The 26,719-nt window shown below is 46.2% G+C and overlaps 1 long non-coding RNA gene across 3 annotated transcripts; it reads left to right on the forward strand.

Moving 5' to 3' along the window:
* Window positions 1-1,115: 1,115 nt before the first annotated feature.
* On the forward strand, window positions 1,116-26,719 carry LOC128346526 (uncharacterized). Of its 3 annotated transcripts, XR_008317016.1 has the most exons (6): window positions 1,116-1,872; window positions 3,360-3,470; window positions 17,875-18,042; window positions 20,424-20,591; window positions 21,135-22,569; window positions 22,692-26,719. It is a non-coding gene; the product is annotated as an uncharacterized LOC128346526 (long non-coding RNA). The 3 variants fall into 3 exon arrangements; XR_008317017.1 differs by lacking the exon at window positions 17,875-18,042; XR_008317018.1 differs by lacking the exons at window positions 1,116-1,872; window positions 3,360-3,470; window positions 17,875-18,042 and adding an exon at window positions 19,188-19,676.

Genomic DNA, 26,719 nt, shown 5'->3' on the forward strand with positions numbered 1-26,719 from the left:
GGGGAATTCTTCCTCCCCCCGCTTTCTGCCTTCATTTTGTCGGTGCTGTGTCATTTTTCTCCCCCTCCACCCTCTCTTGCTCCATAGTTGTCCAAGTCACTAAGTGAGGTTGCATGAAGAGGGCCAGAAAGGGCCAGCACCAACGTGCCTCCTGGCCATGAAGGAGGAGGATCCATGGAGAACAGGGCTTGCCTGTAAAGCAGAACCCTTTTTAGCCCTCCCAGAGATGGTGATATGAAAGAAAACCCCTTCATTCATTCATTCCCTGGGCCTTCTTTGGATCTTCTTTACAGATATCATGGGAGCATTGTGGAATTAAAAGGGCATGGCTGAAGTTGTCCTCAGGTTGAATTCAAACCCAGTTATCCATGGATCCTATATCTGTGGTTTAGCGTATCCGTGGTCGGGCAATTGACACCCGACCCCGGCATAAATGGAAAAGAAATGGTTAATTTCCATGTATCCACGGTATGGAGATGCCCGAAAATATCCTCCAAAAATATTTCCAGCTGCCATGTTGTAAAATGGAGCTCATTAAGTTTTTAAAAACACTATTTTCTGCAAAAAAAAAATCACTGAATAATGGAAAGGACTAAGACGGGGGTGGGTGGGTGGACGACTAGCTGGGTGCCTGCAGAGCACAGTAGGGTGCATTATTTCACTCTTTTAAACATTCTGTGGCCATTTCCCAAGCGATTTTTTCATTGACTTAATGCCTTGGTATATGCCGTTTCGGAATTGGCAGTTGTAGCGGAGAATGGAACCCTGCCGGATATCGAGGTCCGCCAGTATATCCCTTACTTGAGCGGTATGGGATCCAGCCACAGACAAGCGCACTCTTCCAGAAACATACAAACTGGGACCGAGTGTTGAGACCGTGCAGTACAAGACAAACAAGAAGTCTGCAATGGGGAAGTGACTGGAAAGGTGCAGCTTGACACACCTCCTCACACAGGCGACAAGGAGAAGGAATGGCCAACTTCTGCATCCGATAGCTGTCCACACTGGAGCCAGTGTGGTGTAGACTTGGACTAGGACTGGGGAGCCCTGAGTTCAAATCCCTGTTCAGCCATGAAGCTCATTGGGTGACTCTTGGCCTGTAACTTATTTCTCAGCCTAACCTACCTCACAGGCTTGTTGTGAGGGTAAACCTAATCATGTACACCGCTTCAAACACAGGAAGCAATGAAGAATCCACCTTCCCTTTTGATCAAGCCCCAAAAGGTCAACCAAACCGATAGAAAGCAGCTCTCGTCAAGGAGGAGGCCCAGGGGGAGCGGGGAGGAGTTCCCTCACTGGGGTGGGATCCTTGCCCGGAAGGGGTTCCCAGGAGGCTGCTGCCACCATCCACTTTATTATTTTGATGTGGGGAAACACGCTCCCCATATCCGGTGCCTGGGGGTGGGGGATTAAGGGGCCAAACCCTCCCCAAAGGGCTGAGCAGTCCTCGGCCTCCAAAGGCAGGTGCCGAAGGCAGACCCAGAGCAGCCAGGATTTCGTTTCGGATTCCAAGGAAAAGCGGTGCAGCAAGGACTTTTCATCAAAGAGATGACCAGAGAGAGGTCTCAGTAACCTGGCAATGCAGATCCCCAGCGATCCTCACAGAAGAACCACTTCCCCCCGGAGGCCTTGCACGGATGTCCTGCTCCTTCTTCCTCACAGGCTGCGGCCTTCCCAGCTCCCCAGCAGCTCTCGGCCTGCTTCTTCCTCGGGGTCCTCCTCCTCCTCCTCCTCCTCCTCCTCCTGGGACAGACTCACCAGGAGACCAGAGCTTCTGCTGGGGGTGAAGCCAGGAATCCCACCCAGTCCTCTGAGCTGGTCCCTTTGATTTGGCTCTAAGCGAGGCCTAGTCCTCCCTCCAGTCCTTACACGGTAATGCTACATTGTGCGTTATCACCTCTTCAGGATGACTAGTCCTCATTACCTTAGATGTCACTGACTGCAGATGCCTCCCTAGCTGAGCAATTAGCTGGCCAGCAAGCCTCCTGGGAAGAGGGAAAGGGTGCCAAGGCAGCTCATCCAGAGAGAGGAGGGGGGTTTCGTTTGGTTGTGTAGCACCAGCCTTTCCAATCACACAGTCTCCCCTGCTAACTTGGCAAAGAGGCTCCTTTTAACGCGGTGATTCTCTTTATTTACCAGGGAGAGAGTAACTGGCCTTATCCACCCCCAGAACAGTACCTCCAGTGACTGTTGCTGGTGTCTGTCTTATGTTTCTTTTAGATTGTGAGCTCTTTCGGGACAGGGAGCCATCTTGTTTGTTTGTTTATTATTTCTCTGTGTAAACCGCCCTGAACCATTTTTGGAAGGGCGGTTTGGAAATTGAATGAATGAATGAATGAATTTTTGGAGATGGAGTTCCAGTGCATCGACCTCTTGCACCAACTATCCTCATGATGACCACTCAGGGCATTGGGAGTAGAGGTCGTGAGTGGGGGTCTCCCTCAACTGTTCTGCCTGCCTCTACTCTATGACCCCTGATCTGACTCTTCCGCACTTCCTGTGCTCATGAGTCATAATCCTTCCTTTCCTCTTAGAGAACCGATGGAAACATCTGTCTCCCTCCTTACCTATTCATCATGTTGGCCTTTAGATTAGGGTTAGGCTTTCCTATCCAAGTGTACTTCACCAATCAATGCTTAGTATTCAGTTCAACAAGAATCTCCATGCATTTTCTCTAAAGAGCTGCAACAACTAGACCATCCTCTGCTACCTACTCTGGACGGGAGTGTGTGCTCATTCCTTAGTGCTCTGCTGCTTTACCTACTGGGGGTGAAAATTAACAACCTCCAACAACAATCACTGACGTCTGTGTTCTACATTGCTTCCTCTTTTGCCTGGTTTATTTTTCTTCCCTGCAGAAAATGTATGGAGGCTAGAAAAGTGAGGTTCCCCTGACATTTGCAAGAGTGGGAGAGGCAGAAACACCACTGGAGAGACACTACCCAATCAATCAGGGCGTCCAGAAGGAAGGGCACAGCCTGCTCCCCACTCGTTAAAATGTTGAAATTTGATCTTTATGGAAGGAGCGGAGGCAGCAGTGCCCAGGCTGACGCCTTGCCTGCACATGCTCCAAGCGATGTGCTTGCATGGTGGCCCGTTTGAAGAACTACCCCAAGAGAGAGAAAATAAGATTCCAAGAGCAGAATTACATTATCAATTGATTTATTTTATTTAACGTATTTATGTACCACCCAAAAGTTATGTCTCTGGGAGGCTTACAATAAACAGTACACATTATATAAAAATAAAACATTAAAATAATGTATTGTCCTTGGTATGAAAATGTGAAAGACACCAAATTTGTATGATACTGAAAACAAAATCCCGCAATTAATACAACCTTTATTGGGTCTTTCTAGCAAAATGAAGAGAGCATCAAAGAACGGAAAACTTCTTCTGGCCATGACTTCCTGATGGGGGAAAGAAGGGCTGGATAAGGGCCACAGCAAGTGGTTGTGTCATATAGACAGGTCAGTCGAGTTGAATGACGTCTTCCCATTCATCAGTGGGCCAGATCCCATTGGGCTGTACACTGGGTAGTGTGGTCTTCCAGTCCCATGCCTTCACAGGTATCTTCCATGGTTGGCTTTGATGTACTGAAGGGCTTCGCACAGTACATGTACCCTGAGTTCTATGAACTTGGTCCAACAGAATGTAAATTTGGAAAACAGGGACCTGTGTAACATAAAGAACAGGAGGGTTAATGGAATGCACTTTTTGAAAAAGCCTTGCCATGAACTGGAGCACATCCTTTGTGGAAAAGCAAGATCTATATAGTAGTAGTAGTAGTAGTAGTGACTAATAAGAACATTCTGCTTTCTCCAGGAAGGCTGACAGCAGGATACCATCCATCCTCAGGCAGTCTTAGCTCCACATTATTGACCCTTCCAGGAGAATTAACACTTCCTGGGGAATATCACTCAGTCAGTTTCATGGGAAAGCCAGCATTTGATCACAGGCGGTCTTAGTCCAAGTGTAGCACACTCTCTAGAATGCTGCTCTGGCTGTAAGCATGACGCACCATTTTTGAAAAATGCTGGAACCAAGCTGGCCCTCATACATACAAATGATATTCCCCAGGAATTGTAGATTCTCTTGGAAGGGTCAATAATGTGGAGCTTGACTGCCTGAGGATGGATGGCATCCTGCTTTCAGCCTTCTTGGGGGAAGCTTGTTCTTACTATTCACTACTACTATTTATATAGACTGCTTTTCCACAAATGTTTCCAAAGCAGTTTATATAGAAAAAGAAACACCAAATGGAGGGCCTCACTGTTGGAAATTCTCTGTGGTGAGCAGAGGCGTAACTAGGGAAAATGGCGCCCAGGGCAAGCACTGAAATTGCGCCCCTTCTCGCTGCCACGTGTGAGCGAGAGCAGTACTGTCTCCACTTGAAAGCCTGCATTCCAAGGGGGTGGGAGCACAAGGCAAAACAAAAAGGAGGATTTTTCAAGTGTGGGGTGGGGGTCTTTCTCCCACATAAATAAGCAGTTCCAAATCAAGTGTGGGGTGGGGTCTTTCTCCCAAGTAAATAAGCAGTTCCAAATCAGGGGGAAGAAGGAGGGAAGTGAGGAAGACACACACACACACACGGGCTGGGAAGGGAAGAAACACATACACACAAATCAAATGCCAGTGGCTTCTAAGCAAGGGGGGGGTTAGAAATCTCTCTCTCTCTCTCTCTCTCTCTCTCTCACACACACACACACACACACACAGAGGGGGAAAACAGATAAGGGCTTTATCATAAGGTGTTGTTTGTATTTTCCTTGAGAGCAGCCCAGCAAACAATTCCCTCCTCCGTCCCATGATGCAGCTTCGCTTCCTTGCTGCACAACTGCAGTGCTTACTAAGGGGGCGGGGCGGGGCGGAGCACAAGGCAGAATTCAGAGTGAGAAGCAGCACAACAAAAGGGGAATTTTTCTTTGTGTGAAAAATCCACCCCTTTGCATCTGTTCCTGGTTGGAGTTCCCTGCTGGGGTCGAAGGTAGGCTGAGGCTGCTTTTGTTACTGGCTCAGCCACTGGCACTGAGCAGTATCTCTGCGCCCATATTTCTATCCCATGTCAATCCCTGCTGCAGGGCTCCACTCAGGCTTTTTCCTCCGGCTTTCTCTTGCTTCAAACTGATCATCAAGCCCAAGCCCATTCTCCTCCGTCTAGCCTTGATGTCACTGCGCCGAAGGGCCAATCGGATGAGGCAATGTCATCAGGCTAGCCCAGGTCTCCTCCATTCAAAATCTGAATGTCTCGTTCTGACTCGTCCCAGTTCCTTGTAGAAATCGAGAAGAAGTGGGGGGGCCAGCAAAGCAATGGGGGGGGTGCGGGCACGGCAGGGACCGCTCGGGACTCGGGAGGGGGCGCCGACGCGCTCCTTTGCTGCTGCTGAGCAGGAGAATTTTTTATTTTAAATTTTTTTAAAAAAATTGGGGGGATCGGCGGGGGTCATGGCGGCGCCCCCCACGTGACCCGCAAAAATGGCGCCGGGGGCACGTGCCCCCCCCTGCCCCCCCTATCGTTATGCCTCTGGTGGTGAGAGAATCCCTTTCTCATTATAGCAGAGTGCACAGAGGCACAACACAGCGGATTTAGTTAGGCATGCGTGTGTGCTGAGAGTAAAGTAACTTGGAGCCAATTCATAGTTTCAAAGCAATATAAAAGGCATTTATGAAGGAACTCCATTCTAGACAGGAAAGTGAGGGGTTAGGATCTCTAATCTATCTATCTAGCTGGATGCAGATGGATTCTGCATCTTCTCTGCACATATGGTGCAGGGAGAGAGGCTTGCCATGTTGCAAGGTCGCAGGGCAGGTAGGAAAGAGAGAGGGGGAGGAAGTTGAATCCCTAAGAGTAGCAATCTACATTTCAAAGGGATAGCATCAGAGCAGTGGAGAAGGTATGACCAATGTCTTGACTCTCTAGCCCTCTGACTTACTGGTCTGTCCTCTACTGTCTGAGACAAAGAGACAGCTCAAAGTCCTTTAACTTCCAACACTCACTGTTTCCTCACCTGGACTTTGACTGTGGTTTGAAACATAGTTAACTCTTTCTTCTAGCTCCAGCACAAGGTTGGTTAAAAAGAAAAGAGCAGGTTGTCTTTCAGGCAGAATTTGCCCACCATTCCTGACCTTCTCATTGAGGAGCCCTTGAGATGCCTCTGTGGGATTCCAGGGTTCCCCAAAACACAGTTTGAAAATCCAACTGCAGACGATGCAATTGCTTGATGCCTGGTGCGCTCCTTCTTGTTTACACTCCCTCCACCAAGACAGATGCTCTGTACTTCCTGGGAGGAACATTTCATCTTAGGATGGTCAGGTAGCTCTTTTTCTTCCCCCCAGACATGGAACCCAAACAATACTTGAATTTCTTGCCTGATTTGGCCTGTGTTCCTCCATTCCACACATTCACATCATCTTCTCCCTGAAAGGAGAGCTCCGAGCTGTCTTCCACCTGTAAGGGAGACAAAAATATACCTTGTATGAAGAAAAATATTTCATAGAGGCTGCAGTTGAGCACTGGAAACACACAAAACAGAGAAAATGCTACATCTGAATTGGTCACCTTTGTGCATGTAACCTCTGTTACAGTTTGAAAGAGACGTCTCTAGTGGATTCGAAGATATGCAGAGATGCAAGTGCCAAATTGTAAGAATGTTGATTCCTCCATCCTGACCCCCAAAGCAAACAATTTTAAAGGCTAATTCATACATACATATTCACCCAGCTCATGGCTAAATGTCCGAAACAACAACTCCATTGAAAAGCTTTGTGCTTGAGGTGATATGGAGGTTGCAATTGCGGTGTTGTTAGGGGAGCCTATTCAGAGATGCGAGTTACCGCCCGATGTTTCAATGATCGAGTGAATATGTGACAGACATTCATCAACCTTAAGTAAGAAACTGGATCAGAGTGTGTTCCTGTCAATCTTGCTTAATGGCCATTGAGATGATCTGCAACTGGAAGGTCACTGCACTCTTCACTCACATCACAGGTATTTTGGATACTATCTCTTATTCAGTTCCTTTACAACCGTTTCCAGATTGATCAAAACTATAATGCCCTATTCTCAGGCTTTGATGATATTTTCCAAAATATCTCATGGATATTATCCATTTGCCATTTGGAGTTGGTAGCCCAAAAGACGGATGTTTCTAGATAGGCCCTCAATATCTACTAGTACATTTTATCTCTCCAATGGTAATAGCCTGCTGTTCTGAGTTAGCAGGTTAACTTAGAAACAGCAGCAGGTAGAGATGAGATTCTAACAGCTAGAGACGGGATTCTGAATGGCATGCTTAAAGGCCCGCAACCAATGGGCAGGGCGAATTGCACAACAGCTTCACCCCAAACTCTTGCCCCCGATCTCAGTCGGGCAGCAATTGTGCCTACAGGAACTGCACAACTGCTCTGTCCAGGTGGCTGCAGGCCATTGAACATGACTGTAGAGCTGTCCCAAGAACCCACCGATAAGCGGCTCCTGCCGGGCCCAGATCCTATTGAAAGGGAATCCATTGCACAGTAAATGTCTAAAATCAGGCTTTAGGGAATGTTTCTTTTGCCTAGTGTCTGTATATCATAATGCTTATGCCATTGGAATTCTTGAGAGACCCAGCAGCAACACTCACCAGCACTCCTTTCCGAGGAGACGATTCAGGCACAAACTGAGCATAGTGTTAGAGACGAACAAAATCTCCAACACTGATAGTAGATGGACACACGTAAAAGGATCCTTGTCAGTAAGGGCTGGGACATGAAGCATCAGAGCGGAAGGTAGGCAACCACATTTCCAAGTGATGCACTGGAGGTTTCCCCGATGGAATGGACAGAGGTGGTGCATTGATATGGGGGAAAGTGAGGAGGCGCACTCAGGCACATCAGTGGGGTGGCAGCTAAACCAAAAGCAAGCCCGCTCCTGTCTGCATGGCCACATCAGGGCTTCTGCTTCTTAGCATGCTACAGTGCAACACAAGGTTGAGAACTCAGTAGCCTGATTCACATGTTATGTTCAACATTTGCACAATGAGGGTACGTTGTCCACAGATACCGCTCTGAACACAGGTAGAGTGATTCACATGTTATGTTGAAGACAGGTGCAGCAGTACCCATCTTAGATCTGTATGAAACACTTGTGGGGCCAGTACCCAGGTTCCCTTTAAAAATGAAGCCCATCCTGTCATTCACAGAAAAACATGAACAGGTAGATATCTGTACACTAGTACAACATAATGTCTGAATAGGGCTTCCCTGGTGTGTGTGCGCATGAGTGGACAGAAAACATTCTCCCTGTAAAACCTTGTGGTAAATCTGTATTGCAGACACTTTGAAAGGAGGGCTTACCCAAGAGGGCCAAAGCACTACAGACAAGCATGAGTATACTATCCACCAACCTTGCCAGACTTGTGCTTTGGTGGTAATCCTGCCTTCTGAAATGCTGGAATCATATCTGTCTTATAGTCTGGAATAAAAATCCCCAAGTCCACATTATTGCTGTAAGGACCTTGAATGGACTTTGGGGTATGTTTGGCTGGTGTATGAAAGCACACTCTCTCCTCCGGAGGAGATTCGGGGTAACAGCCCTTTCTGTAAAGCCCCCAGGCCAAACAGAGGGTTAAGGGCTCTCTCGAAGGCCAACAAGGAACTCAAGTTCTAGTCCAGCAATATCTGGACTAGACCACTGGTTGAGGACCTCTGTGATGTATCAGGGTAACCTTGTCCCCAATAAGGGAGGTTCATTTCTGGGCAGATGGAGTCAATAATCAGCCCAAATGAGAGGACTTTAAGATCAAAGCGTTTTATTCTGCCTTAAGAACAGAGGTGCTGCCTTGGCTAATGCCAATGTGCAGGACCAAGAATTCTTTCAAACATCCATACCTTTATACAAGAAAAATTCAAAAGTCATCCATGAAAGAAAACAGCATGTTGTTGCCAGAGTACCTAACCAAGGCCAGACACAAACCACAAACATGTACACGGGCAGACAGCCAGCTTCATCCTAGTCATATCAGCTTTTCTACATATCTACATTCCACAGTCGGTCGTTGTAACCTATGGGGGATGGAATACTACCAGAGGGACATAGCTTTGACAATGCTTTGCACTCACAGGTAAAGCAGCTTCTCTTGCAGAGAACTATTATTCAAACTATTGCAGGCTGTGCAATTCTGTTATTATTTCATTATACATCAGTTCCCCCCTTTCTGTCGTTAGTATCTGAACCTTCAGATCCGTCAATCCCCCCTCCTTAGAGTGCACCAACACTTCACACATATCATATTCAGAGGTCATACAAGGCATTGTTATACACAATCATCCTCTAGGTAGCTGTCTCTAAGTGTATATATCAACTCATTGAATATCATCCTATCCAGAGTACCATCCTGTCCCTTAAAAACATTTTGTCCATCCATATACATCATGGCTAGCATCTCACGTTTAAGTACATTGGTTTCTCTAGAACAACATGTTTAACCAACCAACCAAAGGGAGGTACACAATTAGCAAAACAACAACAAGCGAACAGAATAATTGCCAAAGCCATCACAACCATCAGTGCACATTATCATAAGAAGCAGTTCTGTACAGGAGAAACAGTAAATAATTTCCTTCTGACAACCAACATGGGAAATAATAAGTTACACCAGGATATCACGTACATCTGCACATTTTTATACACAGTTATCTTGTCAAGTCCTTCAATCAAAATAAAGGGCATATTTATAAGTATTCCCTCATGCAATGACACCCACATCAGGGATTATCCATTTAGAAATAGGATAATTATCGTGTTCATATTGAAAATATGCCCCCACCCCCAAACGCAGTGCTATATCAGTCATTTCCTTCAATAGTATTACAAGTAAAAGTAACATTAACAGTGTTTGCAATTGCATGGAATGTGCTCTCCCAAAGCCATAGGGCATAGAAATGAGTGGTTAAGCTAGAGTAAAACATGGAAGCCACAGGATAGTTCCATTTGGAACCTTCATGATATTGATCAAGACAATACAAGCTGAGCATTTCAGGTCAGGCAACCAGCTGGGAAGCCGTTCCCAGGAATCCCAACTTGTGTGGATCCCTGTGTTATAAAACACCTGCAGGGCATTCCTAAGTTCCTGGGCCTTCCGGTTCAATTGTTGATTGAACACATCGATCGTTGATTGTCACTATCCATATAATAACAACGGGCACATGCCCCCCCTTGTTGGGCAATGAGCATATTGGAAACATTTCAGAGATCATCATCACAGATAAAGACTGGACCTCTCCTTGCAAGTCCAACAATACACACAAAACAGCATTAAACGACTCCTCAACCTCCTGGGAGATGATGGTTATCGCCTTTTCCAGTCCAATTACCCCGACTGGATAGGATTGCCCTCCAGGCCATGTGAAACCCTGTGTTCCACACTGCCATCGGTTGACATTTGATGCCAATAGAGAAAGCTAGATTCAATACTCTGGAGGTGTTCACACGCTTATGTATTGCCACCCAAGGGGCCCTATAGGCTGGGACGTAATGGCCCTTCCACTCAGGAGGTTATGTTTTATATGCTGTTCGGCTATAGAACCAATACATCCTTGGTTCATTCAGGATAGGGGAGATGCCTGATCCATATCTCTGTCCTTACAGTTTCTTTTCCCTTTAATCTCATAACGGGTAAGAAATGAAATATAGGTAGCACAACAATGACTCAATCTAGTAGAAATTTCTGTTCTCTCAGTGTTTGCGCAGTATATTCATGCAAATGAACAATGTACCTGAGGGACCTGTATGTTCTCCATCATGCAGAGGGAAACACTTCCCCACATTCAGCTGTGCACTCAGACACTCCTCCCGAGGGGGCCCATAATCATCCTATGCAGGGACAAATTCCCCATTCACAATGCCAACAAGCCAGGTGTGGGCACAGTAGCCATGTGGTATCATTTTGGATGCCAACAGGATAATGCAACCAATGCTCCACTCTCCACCATTCAGGTATTCCTAAGAAGAACCAGGTCTTAACCTGGGCCCCACCTCCCCTCCATGTGGGTCTCCAAGCAAGGTCAGTTAGTGTTGCCAACCCAAACAGGACCTCATCCCACACGTGGGGGCCTTATCCACCATGTGAGGGGTACTGGACCCCCTAACCAGGCAAATTTCGCAGTATGTCAGCCAGCAGCCCTTAAGCCTGGTGGCAAGGACTACTGCCTGTACCTTGGGGTGGGGTTGCACTTGGCCCCAAGTGGTTGGGAACAATATGAATACAGCAACCCACAGCCAAACCTGAGTGACCAAACAGATAACTTGGCTTCTCCTACCCCACTGAGTTGGGGCACCCAAACCAATATCTGTGACAGAAATCCACAGAAACACACAGAAATACACATAAATACATTCACAAGTATGCTGCAAGAGCCATCCCCAATCCCACAGTCACGGACATCAAGGCTCCCCAGACTGTACACGTAGAGGCTGGTTAGCAGTAGGTTGGGGACGCAGGCAAATCCGGTAACAAGTCTCTGCACCAGTTCCTGTACATACACCTGCTGTTCATCATCCCCCCTCACAAGCAAGTCAATGTCATTCGTGATATTCGAAATGGGAACCGCCCATAGAACACCTCAAAAAGGGGCAAAAGGGTCAGACGTACACGAGAGAGCCAACGGCAATGCTCTAACCCAGTTTCAATGAAGCTCCAAAGCCAAACATGTCAAATGTTTCTTTAAAAACTTATCCATCCAGGAATTCTTCACCCAGCATGGCTGCTTGACACTTCAAATCACGACATGAATGCCCACTCCCTCTGTCACCGCCTCTCTCGGGGGACAGATATAACGGGTATAGGCTCCTCAGGGCAGGGACATATGCAAGGCCGTCCTCTGGATGCATACAGGCCTTCCTCAGATATTTGGCATAAATTCAGATATTTGGCATCAGTAACTACAACACTCCGGGACGTACGAGAAGCAGGAACAAGAAACCTGCACCACGGCCCTTTCCTCGAATCCAAAATAGGGCAGCCAATGGATGTCCCTTCATCATTGACCTGGACTGGGAATATAGATGGGGAACCCCCTTTTCAGGCAGCCGCCATTGGTTAGCCTGTTCTGTCCTCCAAAGGCTCACTTCCCTCTCACTTGATCATTGCTTTGATTTTCAACAGAAAGACATTTCTCTCGGGAAAGACAGTTCAAGACAATCCTGCTTATTTTGGGAATAAAAGATAGACACATGAATTTCCAATTCCCCCCCCCCCTTGGGTAGGGACAGCATGCTGAGACTGAGTCCCTGAACAGACCAATACAATAAACAAATAAATAAACCTGAGGTTATTTTCAATTTGATCTTTTGGCATTTCCTTTCCAACTTATGTTTTGCTTTCCTGCTTGCCCTCTTTCCCCTTCCCCAAAGTCCAAAACAGGTGATAGTGTCTTCAATTGGGGCTTGTGATCACCCAATGAGCGATCCTAAGCAGGAGGCAAAAACATTAAAAACCAAAAGAGAAAACAATAAGGAAGTCCACATTCTTCCCCCCTTGTGGGAAAACATCAAAATCTGACAGGTCAAACATAGTCTTATCATTCGAGAGGCCACAACAGAGATTCCAGCGCTTGAATGTCACAAAGGCCCTTTCGGTGGAACTGACAGTCCCATTCCCCCATAGCCTCATAGAGTCTCTCTTCTGAGTCTCTCTCTGTTCTTCTGAAAAATCCAAAGCAGTGTACTACATAAGTCTCATTTCTGTACACAATAATCCTTTAAGGCAGGCATTCTAAGTGGCTTGTCCAGTGCCACCCAGCAAGTGTCATGGTCAAATGAGGATCCGAACTCAGGTCTCCCCTTCTCAGCCCAGCACCCTAACCTCCACGCTGGCTGCCTACATACTCACAGATTTTTGTCAGGGCAATCAATCTCCATCCAGTGTATCTGACTTCGATTGCCAGTAACATCTGGCCTTTGGGATTTTCACTATCCCCATCTAAGCCACATGTAGAAAGTGTTCCAGCTCTCCATCTTCAGCCTCATCACTAGCAAGCTCGGTAGGGCAACAATAAACAGACCTTGCCCCCAGTCCAAACAGTCCAAGTAAAACACTATAACTTGTTAAAATAGGATTAAAAACCTCTACGTGAGGTCTAGAGTCTCATGAAATAAACAGGCTTCCTTACTAAAAGATATCATCAAGAAAAATGTCCATAGTCTTGCAAAGGAGCGAAGCCTGTAATAAACACAGATATTATCTAATCTCTAGTCAGGAGCTGTGAAAACAGGGTATGGATTCCATGATAACACACAAAAACTTGATCCCCTTCAATCTGGGAGGTTTTCCAGGTAATATGCAAACCAGTCCTTTGGAACTCCCCTCTACTTGGAGGAGTGGCAAAACAAAATTCCTTTCACCAATCTCATGTCTGTGATCTGGAATTTCAAGATCCAGCTACTGTGAAGGAAAAGCAGGGCTGGCGGTAGGACAAAATGTGTAAATTTTGAAGCCTCAGACCCATTGATAATACTCTTGGTTTACATCAAAAACAGTTAGCAGAAACATTTCATACATATTGCAAAGATATAAAACAATAATTCCCTTAGACTATTTAACTTAAAATCCTTCTCCGTCACCTACAACAACAAGTGACTCTTCAGAGACCTTCCTTCTCACTCAGTATTTGGAGTGAGGAGACTCCACATTAGAAACACTCTACCATATACTTCTTCCCTTCCAAAGAAATATACCGGCTTGTGTAGGTTTGAGTGTTCACACATACACTCAAGCAATTTCAAGCAATTACCATCAAGCAATTTCATTATAACCACAGGCCTTACAGAAAACATTGCAAAGAAAACCAAAAATATACGTTTATACAAGCTTATCCCCTTTAGCTCAAGAAATAATTACAGGCTTGTAATAACTACAGTATAAAATCTCATCTGACAAAAAAATAAAAAATAATTGCATCTGAGTAACAAGAAGGACACACGCAATCTGACATTGGTGGAGAATGGAGTGGACAGAACTCACCATTTCCTTTGCATATATATATGCAATCCAGCCTCTTAGCAGTATACCCCCCCTTGTTACAAAAGGAGGAAGACCCACAAGAAGGAAAACTGTCATCCAGAACCCGTTTCTGGCCAGGACCGGGGTGCTGCAAAAGTTCCCTTTGTAGCTAAGACCACGGCTAATTATTCCAAATAAATTTGGAACTCAATCCCAGGGCAAGTAATGTTCTGTAACAAGTCACAGAAATAATAGCAAATCACCAAAACACTCTCACATATATAACAAAAGTCCCATCAGCAAAATGAATAAGCAAAATAGGCAGAGGAACACCAAAAGGAATAGGGAGAAAGGCGGAATACCCTCTGCATTCCAACAAAATGTGGAATTCCACACAAAACTCAACAGAAGCATAACTGGAATCATAACATCCCCCTGGAATCAACATAAGACGCAGTCAATATTAAACAGTGTTAGATGGCGGGGGGGTGGGGCAGAGTTATACACAGTTCCCCTAGAATTAACATCAAGCATAGTAACACTGAACACATAGTAACATTTGTGATAGGAAGCAGGGAAGCTCCCATCTCAGTGTTACAACTAAACACCATCATAAAAACACAACAAAATGAACAACTACATATTCTGAACAGCATTGAAACAAAAGAAACTGTGATGACATAACTTTTAAGCACGTTTAGCACTCCTTCATAGCGCTCCAGATATACACAAACACCCCCACAGCAACCCTAAAATCAACATCAGACGCAGGCAATATTTAAACAAAGCTCTTGATGGGAGGCAGAAAAGCTCACAGTGATACAATTAAATATCATTCCAAAAGCACACACACATACACAGGTCCACGTTCAGTGATATAATCAAATACTTTGTAGAAAACATAACAAAATGAACAGCTTCATACTTCAACTACATATAAACAAATAAAACTGTGGCTTCATTTAACAATTTAATAAACGCTGAATCACCCAAGCATGTTTGCCCATGAGCAAGTTATCCAGTCAAGCGGAACACACAAAAAAGAAATGCCCAGAAAACGCAATTATCAGCAAAATGGTCTATAAATCAACATTCTGTCCCCGACCTCCCTCATATTGCAAACCACAATTTTATCTTGTTTCCCTCATATACTAATCAAGACAAAACCATAACTCTTGACCACAGTGTCTATAAATCTCCAACATGCCACTCCATACATTTCATTCAGTTTAAATAAAAACTTCCCTTTTGTCCCTCAAACTTCCAACCACATAGCAATACATTCCATCAGCGGCTGCGCTTTCACCCTCGCCCCCCTTCTTTCCCAGCTACCTTCCCAGCTAAAGCAACAACAGCGACTGTTTGGCCTTGAACAACAGACAGCAGACAGCATGAACAACAGACAGCATGATTACAGCAAAACACAGTTCCAATTCCTCTTTTAATTTCATCCCATAAACCTCTGAACATATACTGGTAAACAAACTTCCCAGGCAGAATAGAAGAATCTGCTAATAGTAAAACACACAGGGGGGGATCATTACAGTGGGCTGGCAGGTACCTTGCCAACAGCGACCAATGTGGTCTTCCAGAACCCACAACCCTTATCTACCCGTCTGGGTACAAAACAAAAGCAGCTGAAAGATATTTCAATAGTCCATGGACAAAAAGCAATCATTACCTTCTTCCTCAACGGGTCACCGCCCATAAGAACCTGCCAGTTCCCTAAAACACACTCCAACGGGGTTCATGACTCCCCTTTCAAAATTGCTCTGAGCATTCCCCAACACTATGTGGGGCTTGGGACTATTAACCCAGTGGGTGGGATTAACCCAGTGAGTGGGACTCAAACCAAGTGGGACTTTGACCCACCCTGTGCACCTGGACTATATTAGGACCCTAACTCTGCGTTGTCTATAGTGTCCAGGCTTGCACAACACTCACCTGTTCCTTGGGACTCTAACCCTTGTGCGCTTCTCAACCAGTGATCTGCCTCTCTGGACTCCTCACTTCTGGTGGCCACTCGGGGGCTGCTCTGCCTGTGAAAAAGGACCCAGGAAACTTCCCGGTAGCCGGCATGCCTTTTCACCCAGCAAGAGCCTCGGAGGGGACGCACCGCCCAGTGGGGTCCCTGATTGCACCCCATATCCGAGTCACGGCACCACTTGATGTATCAGGGTAACCTTGTAACCAATAAGGGGGGTTCATTTCTGGGCAGATGGAGTCAATAATCAGCCCAAATGAGAGGACTTTAAGATCAAAGCGTTTTATTCTGCCTTAAGAACAGAGGTGCTGCCTTGGCTAATGCCAATGTGCAGGACCAAGAATTCTTTCAAACATCCATACCTTTATACAAGAAAAATTCAAAAGTCATCCATGAAAGAAAACAGCATGTTGTTGCCAGAGTACCTAACCAAGGCCAGGCACAAACCACAAACATGTACACGGGCAGATAGCCAGCTTCATCCTAGTCATATCAGCTTTTCTACATATCTACATTCCACAGTCGGTCGCTGTAACCTATGGGGGATGGAATACTACCAGAGGGACATAGCTTTGACAATGCTTTGCACTCATGGGTAAAGCAGCTTCTCTTGCAGAGAACTATTATTCAAACTATTGCAGGCTGTGCAATTCTGTTATTATTTCATTATACATCATCTGGGAGCAAACAGTGATAAAAGGGTGTGTGTGTGTGTGTGTGTGTGTGTGTGTGTGTGTGTGTGTGTGAATTCTCAGTCTCGGGTTGGCCTGTGGTTACCCGCAGCTGTGCCCCATTCACTGCCCTGCCCACCAGCCTCCACTGGCAGAAGAGACCCCTTCTGTTCCTGGCTTCTATCAGCCAACCAACGTTTGGGGAACTCCTGTGGAGAACCAAAGGGATCTCTCCCTTCAAGCAACAGCTGTAGATTGAGCAGTGGAAAGTGGATCCCTTGACCCTAGAAGTGATGCCCTGACTTGAATGACTTGCCCCCCACAGCTCCAGGGGGCACAGTGGAGTATGTATGTATGTATGTATGTATGTATGTATGTATGTATGTAATATCCCGCTTTTCTTCCAAGGAGCCCAGAGCAGTGTGCGTGGTTGTGTTTATCCTCACAACAACCCTGTGAGGTGGGCGAGGCTGAGAGAGACGTGACTGGCACAGAGTCCGCCAGGGAATGTCATGGCTGAATGGGGATTAGAGCTCCGTTCTCCCCAGTCCTAGTCCAACACGCTAACCATGACACCACACTGGAGGCAGTGTTGCCTGGAAGACCACAACCACCAACAGCCCAAATTAGACCTTTAAAGAGGCTTCCATGAAGGGGGGATATCCCAAAGCAACCGTTTTTGCCTGACTCATCTGCTGCCACTGGAGTCAGGGGACAGAGAGCTCAGGTGCACCCGTCTCCCCGGGGAGCCCTCCTGCATGCTAGCCACATATACCTGTGTGTGACATCACATTTGGGGGCGTGGCCATAAGCTGAAAGGGCCCAGGTGGCCCTCTGGAGCTCTTTCCCTAGCTGGCTTTGTTGTCAGCTGGAGGTCTTCTTGGTTCACGGTGGCTCCTAGGCAGCTGGGTGGCTTGGCTTCTTGGAGAGGAAGGGGAGGAGAGCTGGTCGCAAGCATGAATGGTCCCCTTTGCTAAGCAGGATCCATCCTGGTTTACATGGGAAGGGGAGACTACATCATGTGAGCCCTGTAAGATATTCCTCCCTCAGGGGATGGAGGGGCCGCTCTGGGAAGTGCATCTGCAGCCTTGCATGCAGAAGGTTAAAGATTCCCTCCCTGGCAGCATCTCCAAGATAGGGCTGAGAGAGGCTCCTGCCTGCAATCTTGGAGAAGCCGCTGCCCGTCCGAGGAGACAATCTGGAGCTAGATGGACCAAGGGTCTGACTCAGTATATGGCAGCTTCCAGGGTGTGTGGCGCCATGGATACAAAGAGCCAAGCTGACCAAGGAAAGAAGCTACTAGCCAGAGCAGCCAGTGACTGTGGGAGCGACGGAGGAACAGCAGCATCCCGCTGAGAATGCAAAGCATTGAGGACCTTCCTGTATTCCTCGGTAACCGCTGGAAAAGGTGAGGTGTGCCATCAAGTCAATTTCGACTCCTGGCACCCACAGAGCCCCGTGGTTGTCTTTGGTAGAATACAGGAGGGGTTGACCATTGCTATCTCCTGCACAGTGTGAGATGATGCCTTTCAGCATCTTCCTATATCACTGCTGCCCGATAGAGGTTTTCCCCATAGTACCAGCGGGGATTGGAACTGGCAACCTCTGGCTCCCTAGTCTAGTCGTTTTCCTGCTGTGCTATTAGTCCATCTGCTTAATTATAGCTTCGTCCAGGACTGGATTAGCCCTCCCCAGTAAAAACTATATTGGGAAACACTCAGCAGTAGCTTGGGAACTAGAAAGTGGCACAAGCAGGAAAAACAGGGACGAGGAAGAAAGCTGATACTCATAATATTTCTATACCACTTCCCAACAAAAGTCCTCTTAAGTAGTATACATAAATATGAATAAATTTTAAAAATGGCTCCCTGTCCCCCAAAGGGCTCAGAATCTAAAAAAGAAACATAAGATAGACACCAGCAACAGTCACTGGAGGGATGCTGTGCTGGAGATGGATAGGGCCAGTTGCTCTCCCCCTGCTACAGATAAGAGAATCACCACTTTCAAAAGTTGCCTCTTTGCTCTTTTAGCTGGGATACTAGTAGTAGCAACGATGATGACGATGACGATGAAGATGATGATGATGATGATGATGATATCAAATGCGGTCAATAACATCTACTAGATTGTGTGTAAATATAATAATAATAGTAATAATACATATAATTATTTTTAAATATATATATTTATTTAGAAGATAGAAAGCACCATGGTCCTCAATTCTTGTTTCTTTATTGTTACTATTATCTGTAGACTGTTTTTCAACAAAAAGCAAACTCTTCTCAGAGCAGTTTGCACAGGGGAAAGGTTTGCTGTCCCCAGAGGGCTCACAGTCCACCTAGAAAGAAGGGAGACCCCAGCAAGAGCCGCTGGAGGGATGCCGTGGTGGGGCTGGACAGGGCCATATGCTCTCCCCCTGCTTAACCTAAAGGGCATCACCGCTTTGCTGGGTGCCCCGTTGCTCAGTCCACAGGGGGACCTTGCCTCTTCAAGCAGACCGGGCTAATCATTACTTGACTTTTATTTGAACATCTGCGCCCTGCCTTTCTCCACAGGCCCCAAGTGGCCAACCAAAACTAAAATCCCATAACAAGCAAAAAGCTCATTTCCCAATGCACCATGAAATGGGGCACACCCCACATGCTGTGGGGGCAGAGCAGGCACTGGAAAACTACCCCTAGAAGACAAACAACCCTGTTCAAAGCAGCCGTTGAGCAGCAACTGTTAACCAGCAACCATCAATGATAGAACCCTGGCCCTGTTTGAGCAGGAATAACTGTCCTTCTGGCCTTCCTCTTCCCTGGGGGTTACCAACCTCTCCTCCTGTGCCTTTCAAAGCAACCCAAGAAAAGTGTCAGGAGATAAGGATCAGATGATGATCTGGAGCCCAATTCTCACTCAGCCTGAAGCTCCCTGGGGGGAATTGGGGCCAATCTCTTGCTATCTACCCAACCTTATAAGATGGTTGTGAGGCTAAAAGTTGAGTGGGGAGCAAAGGAAGAGATCCATGTACTTTCATTGCCCTAAGATTTCGGCCAAAGGGTGGGTAAGACTGTAATTGCTCACTAGTGGCAAATTAGTATAAATATTCTGTCTATTTTGTGGGGAAATGTCTAAAGTGATGCCTGTATAATTCACAGTTACATCTGGGGAATAGCTACAGCGAGAAAGAAGTTAAGCAGCTTCTTCTTCTTCTTCTTCTTCTTCTTCTTCTCGTCCTCCTCGTCCTCCTCCACCATAAGCTTCTATAAAGCCTTGGGTTTATTCATTTTTTGATAAGTAAAGAACCACATTTTCATTTATGCCAAAACCCAGGAGAAGTTAACCAGTAGGGTGCACATCTTAAGGGTGCATCATGGCAAAGGAGATATTTCCAGACTGGATTGGGCAAGGTTCGAACCACAATGTGGGTCTGGACATCTAAATTTGCATTGCAAATTTGCGTTAGTATCTGATCAGGACTTGGCTTCCAATCCTCACCCAGACTAAAGGTCCATGGGGGAAACTTGAGCAATCTCTTGCTACTTTCCCTGCATTATGAGACAGTTGTGAGGTTAAATCATGAATGGCGAGAAAAGGAAGAGATGGATGTACATTGCCCCAAGCTTCTGGCCAAAGGGAGAAATGAAACATTAAAAGGCGGCAGGAGTCCTGTGGTGAGGATGGAGTGAGTAACTGGGCCTGACTGGTTGGATGATGCCCCATCTGTATTGGGCTTCTTCCATAACAGATGCCGAATTAGTAAATAAATATAAGGCAGTCTAACGTTTCTCAATGACTCTCTTACAGAGGTTGGGAGAAGCTAAGAGGAAGGAGAGAAGAGACTCTACAGTGGAAGAACACACTTTGGGAAGAGCAGGATCAGCCCCTTTATCATTTTGGTTTCCCACTTCTGCTGCACGTTCTTCAGTTCGACAATATCCCCTTTTTATAATCTGGTGACCGGAACGATACACAGTAAGTATTCCAAATGTGGCAAAATACCAGGCTCTAGTTTCCCCAGGAATCATGAAATTTGGGCACACACCCCATGCAGTGGGGAAAGAGAAAGCCGTAAAAAATGACTCCTCCTCTTCCTGGCCCCCAAGCCAGAGCAGACTGGCCCACCAACCCTGTTCAAAGCAGGCCTTGACCAGCCACATCCACCGCATTGGAACCCTGGCCCAGTTTGAGCAGGGAGAACAGTATGACTGGTCTTCTCCTCCCTCAGGGTTGCCATCTTGCCCTGACCTTGCAGCTTTCAAAGCAACCCAACCGATGTGCCAGGCGTTAGTATTTGATCAGAACTTGGCTTCCAATCCTCATCCAGACTAAAGGTCCATGGGGGAAACTTGAGCAATCTCTTGCTACTTTCCCTACATTATGAGACAGTTGTGAGGTTAAATCATGAGTGGGGAGCACAGGAAGAGATGGATGTACATTGCCCCAAGCTTTTGGCCAAAGGGTGAAATGAAAAAGTATTCAGAACATTGCCTAACACAATGTCTGTATAATTCACAGTTACTTCTGAGGAACGGCTACAACTGGAAACAAGGTCAGCTTCATGTTGTTGTTGTTGTTGTTGTTGTTGTTGTTGCCAGTAAGCAACATACCACCTTGGGTTTATTCTCTCTTTTTGACAGTTAAAGCACCACATTTTCATTGATGCCAGGAGATGTTGAACAGTAGGGCACACATCCTGGGCTGCCTCTGTTATGGCACAAGAGATATTCCCAGACTGATTGGGCAAGGTTTGGACCACAATGTGTGTCTGGACATTTAAATTTGCATTCTGATTGGGCAAGACCTCTAGGGTTTTTAAATTCTGTCTTGATCGAATTGGGCAAGATCTCTAGGATTTTTAAATTGTATATGGAATTGGGCAAGATCAAGGCCTGTGTGGGCCTCGATTTTTAAATTGCATACCCCAGCTTGATATTGACATTTGTATTCTGATTGGGCAAGACCTCTAGGGTTTTTAAATTCTGTAAGGAATTGGGCAATATCAGGGCCTGCGTGGGCCTCGATTTTTAAATTGCATCCCCCAGCTTGACATTGACATTTGTATTCTGATTGGGCAAGACCTCTAGGGTTTTTAAATTCTGTAAAGAATTGGGCAAGATCATGGCCTGTGTGGGCCTCGATTTTTAAATTGCATCCCCCAGCTTGACTGAGCACACAATCTCTACGTTCCCTTAGAGTGAATTGGGCACGATACCATTATTTTAAATAATTCCATATCTGTGCAGCATTAGGCCAGTGGCCTGGAGTCCCATGAGCTTGGAATCTCCAATGGCTCAACTGGGCAAGACAATTGGTGTCTTTAAATTCTGTCAGGGCCTTGTGGACATATTTTTTAGCCGGGGGTAGTGTTATATTTAGATCGACTGACCACCCACTTTTATTCATGCTCTTGATCAAGGTTGAATCAAATGGATCACGTTGCGTGTTTTATATGCGCTGTGTCCCAAGTGTTGAGTGACCCATGAAGACATCACTTCTTGTTTAGTGCACTCATGGCCATCTCGGATCCACATTCCTTACTCAAGGAAAGCCTTGATTTTGAATGCTGGGCTCAAGGTTTTGATGTTTTTCTGTCTATTGATAAAATGGAAGGAATCATTTCACATGCAAATGTTTAAATTGGTTGTGTCATGCAAGTGTTTTGAGAACTGTCTTGACTAAAGAAATAGTTTGATTGCCTTGTCAGCAAGAAGGGTGGCTGCAGCCTAGGTGCAAATCATGCTATCTTGCACAGACACAAAAAGCCTTGTGGAAGGTTGTTTCTTTGTTGAAGATGATGTTTAGCATTTTAGCATGCAAGACTCTTCAGACATGGATTGCATGAACGCCTGGCCTGAGAAATAGACACCAGAGTGAATGGCCGTGAATGCACCTGCTTAAGGATAGGAAGGCAGATCACCAAAGGCGGCAGGAGTCCACTGGTGTAGATGGGGTGAGTAACTGGACCTGACTGGTTGGATGATGCCCCATCTGTATTGGGCTTCTTCCATAACAGATGCCGAATTAGTAAATAAATGTAAAGCAGTCTAACATTTCTCAATGACTCTCTTACAGAGGTTGGGAGAAGCTAAGAAGAAGGAGAGAAGAGACTCTACAGTGGAAGAACACACTTTGGGAAGAGCAGGATCAGCCCCTTTATCATTTTGGTTTCCCTCTTCTGCTGCACCTTCTTCAGTTCGACAGAATCTCTTTTTTGTAATCGGGTGACCGGAACGATACACAGTAAGTATTCAAAATGTGGCAAAATACCAGGCTCTAGTTTCCCCAGGCACCATGAAATTGGGCCACACACCTCATGCAGTTGGGAAAGAGCAAGCCGTAAAAAATGTCTCTTCTTCCTGGCCCCAAACCCAGAGCAGACTGGCCCACCAGCCCTGTTCAAAGCAGGCCTTGATCAGCCACAGTAAGCATTGGAACCCTGGCCCAGTTTGAGCAGGGAGAACAGTATGACTGGTCTTCTCCTCCCTCAGTGTTGCCATCTTGCCCAGACATTGCAGCTTTCATAGAAACCCAAGCAATGTGCCAGTAGTTAGTATCTGATCAGGACTTGGCTTCCAATCCTCATCCAGACTAAAGGTCCATGGGGGAAACCTGAGCAATCTCTTGCTACTTTCCCTACATTATGAGACAGTTGTGAGGTTAAATCATGAGTGGGGAGCACAGGAAGAGATGGATGTACATTGCCCCAAGGTTTTCGGCCAAAGGGTGAAATGAAAAAGTACTCAGAACATTGCCTAACACAATGTCTGTATCATTCACAGTTACTTCTGAGGAACAGCTACAACTGGAAACAACGTCAGCTTCATGTTGCTGTTGTTGTTGTTGTTGTTGTTGTAACCCCAGTAAGCTTCCATACCACCTTGGGTTTATTCTCTCTTTTTGACAGTTAAAGCACTACATTTTCATTGACACCAGGAGATGTTGAACAGTAGGGCACACATCTTGGGGTACCTCTGTTATGGCACAAGAGATATTCCCAGACTGATTGGGCAAGGTTCGGACCACAATGTGTGTCTGGACATGTAAATTTGCATTCTGATTGGGCAAGACCTCTAGGGTTTTTAAACTCTGTCTTGATCGAATTGGGCAAGATCTCTAGGATTTTTAAATTGTATATGGAATTGGGCAAGATCAAGGCCTGTGTGGGCCTCGATTTTTAAATTGCATCCCCCAGCTTGATATTGACATTTGTATTCTGATTGGGCAAGACCTCTAGGGTTTTTAAACTCTGTCTTGATCGAATTGGGCAAGATCTCTAGGGTTTTTAAATTCTGTAAGGAATTGGGCAAGATCAGGGCCTGTGTGGGCCTCGATTTTTAAATTGCATCCCTCATCTTGACTGAGCACACAATCTCTAGGTTCCCTTAGAGTGAATTGGGCATGATACCATTTTTTTAAAATTCCAAGTCTGGGCAGCTTTAAGCCAGTGTACTGGATTCCCATGAGCTTGGAATCTCCAATGGCTCAACTGGGCAAGACAATTGGTGTCTTTAAATTCTGTCAGGTCCTTGTGGACATATTTTTCAGCCAGTTGTGTAGTGTTAAATTTGGATCGACTGACCACCCACAGATAAAGTCTGAATCAAATGGATCACGTTGCGTGTTTTATATGCTCTGTGTCCCAAGTGTTGAGTCACCCATGAAGAGATGACTTCTTGTTTAGTGCATTCATGGCCATCTCGGATCCTTATTCCTTACTCAAGGAAAGCCTTGATTTTGAATGCTGGGCTCAAGGTTTTGATGTTTTTCTGTCTATTGATAACATGGAAGGAATCATTTCACATGCAAATGTTTAAATTGGTTGTGTCATGCAAGGGTTTTGAGAACTGTCTTGACTAAAGAAATAGTTTGATTGCCTTGTCAGCAAGAAAGGTGCCTACAGCCTAGGTGCAAATCATGCTTTCTTGCACACAGATTGGGGGGGGGGGGGGCGGGAACCAACTTCTGTTCTAAGGTTGTGTCTTTGTTGAAGATGATGTTAAGCATTTTAGCATTCAAGACTCTTCAGACATGGATTGCATGAACGCCCGGCCTGAGAAATTGACACCAGAGTGAACGGAGGTGAATGCACCTGCTTAAGGAGAGGAAGGCACATCACCAAAGACGGCAGGAGTCCTGTGGTGAGGATGGGGTGAGTGTACTGGGCCTGACTGGTTGGATGAACCCCTATCCATACTGGGCCTTTTCCATACCAGATTCCATTTAAAAAAAAAAATTAAAGTTCGGCACTGACATTTCTTAGTGACTCTCCTAGATAGGTTGGGAAAAGTTAAGAAGAAAGCCAGAAGAAACTCTACATTCGTCACATGCACTTTAGTAAGGGCAGGATCAGCCCCTTGATCATTTCAGTTTCCCTCTGCTGCACCGATTGCAGCTCAACAATATTCCTTTTTTTTTTGCAGTCCAGTGACCAGAACGATAAAGAGTAGGTATCCCAACTGTGGCTATCCCATAGTCCAGGGCGGCACCACTCTGGCCCTCCTGTAGATGTTTGACTACAATTCCCATGATCCCTGACTACTGGCCACTGTGGAAGTCATCCTAACTTCAACTGACTTGGATGTATGTCTTTTTGCATTAACTTGAATTCCAAGCTATTCCAACCAGAGATGCATATTCCTAGTTGTCAGCGTTGCCAGAGGTTTCCAGAGGCCTCTCCTTTTTAAAGGTAGCTTGCTTGTTCAAATCCCTATGGATCTCTTCTCTATGTGTTGCTGATGGAGATGCTTCTCCCCAAATAAAACCATAAACCATGCATTCGCTTCACAGTGGGTGGGAGGTTGCGGGACAGATAGGTCCCTACCTGCATGAGGTCTCACTTTTATTGTTGCAGACTTCTGCTTCTTGGTCAGAATTTTAGATCTGCAAAACCGTGTTGGAGAGAAGGACAGCCTACTCCATCCATCGGAGCTCTTTTTACCTCAATGATATTATCCTTATTATTGTTATTGATGTTGTTGTTGTTGTTACTGCCACTTTTAAGAGCATGCCATATCTCTGTTTCTCTGTCCTGATCCGTTCAATCAATTCTGTTCAGTGATTCTTTTCTATTTAGCTGATTGGGGGGAGCAACTGTCCCCCTCCTGGTGTTGTTGCTGGGGTCTACCATCTTCCTTTTTAGATTGCGAACCCTTTGGGAGCCGTCTTTCATATTTTATCTACGTAAACTGCTTGGAGATGGAAGGGGAGCTGAAAAGGCTTGAGAACAGCAGAGATACTCTCAAGGCTGGCTTCTACGAATCCTTCGGTGGACTGCATCCTCCCCAGGACTCCGATGACAGCAGCAATGGACTGAGAGAGAACCTACATTACGTGTTCAGGACTACAGAAATCCCCCTCCCCTTGGCCTCGTGCAGAGGGGAGGGAGTGTGTCCCAGCCCCGCTCTGCATGAGGACCAAGAAGCGGGCCGATTGGCCCTTTGGGTTAGGGGGTGGGGTTTCGGCCGGGATCAGCCGATCCCCGCCCCGTTCTCCTCAGTTTTGGCCAGGCATTCCCCTCCCTCCCTCCCTGGTACAGAGCGGGTCTAGCGACTGGTCGCCCAACGGGGCCGAGTAGGAATTTTTTGCTCCCAACGCATTGGCCACTGTTGTGGGTTTTTTCGCCTACTCCGTTCTGTGTTCCAGGTGTGTAGTTAGAGTTAGGCCGGTCACAATGGCAGTAACAGTGCGGGCGGGGTGGTAATTCGAGGGTTAGAACATTGGTGAGCACCCTTGGATTTTTAAAAGGGTGATTGGTCAATCGCTCCTTTGTGGCCTGTGTGGTACAGGGAGAATGGATTGCCATGAAACCTGCTTCAGGACTTCACCCACCTTTGGGCTGAGCGGTCCGGGGTGGGTGAAGACCTTGAAGTATCCAGATCCTCTCTTACAAAGGGGGGGTTGGCTTTGAAGGAATTGGGCGGGGCGTACCTGCCCGTTTCCCGAGCCAGGGTGTGTCGCCCAGTAAGGTGCTGGGTAGGACGTCAGAGTTCTAACCCGGTCCTATTGGCCCGCACTGTTCTCTAAGGGTGATTAATCACCTGGTGTTCCCGTCCGCCATGTCTTTTGTTACAGTTAATAAAGTTGTGGCCCTTTTACCCATA

Source organism: Hemicordylus capensis, chromosome 2 (assembly GCF_027244095.1).
Source record: "Hemicordylus capensis ecotype Gifberg chromosome 2, rHemCap1.1.pri, whole genome shotgun sequence".
Taxonomy (NCBI): domain Eukaryota; kingdom Metazoa; phylum Chordata; class Lepidosauria; order Squamata; family Cordylidae; genus Hemicordylus; species Hemicordylus capensis.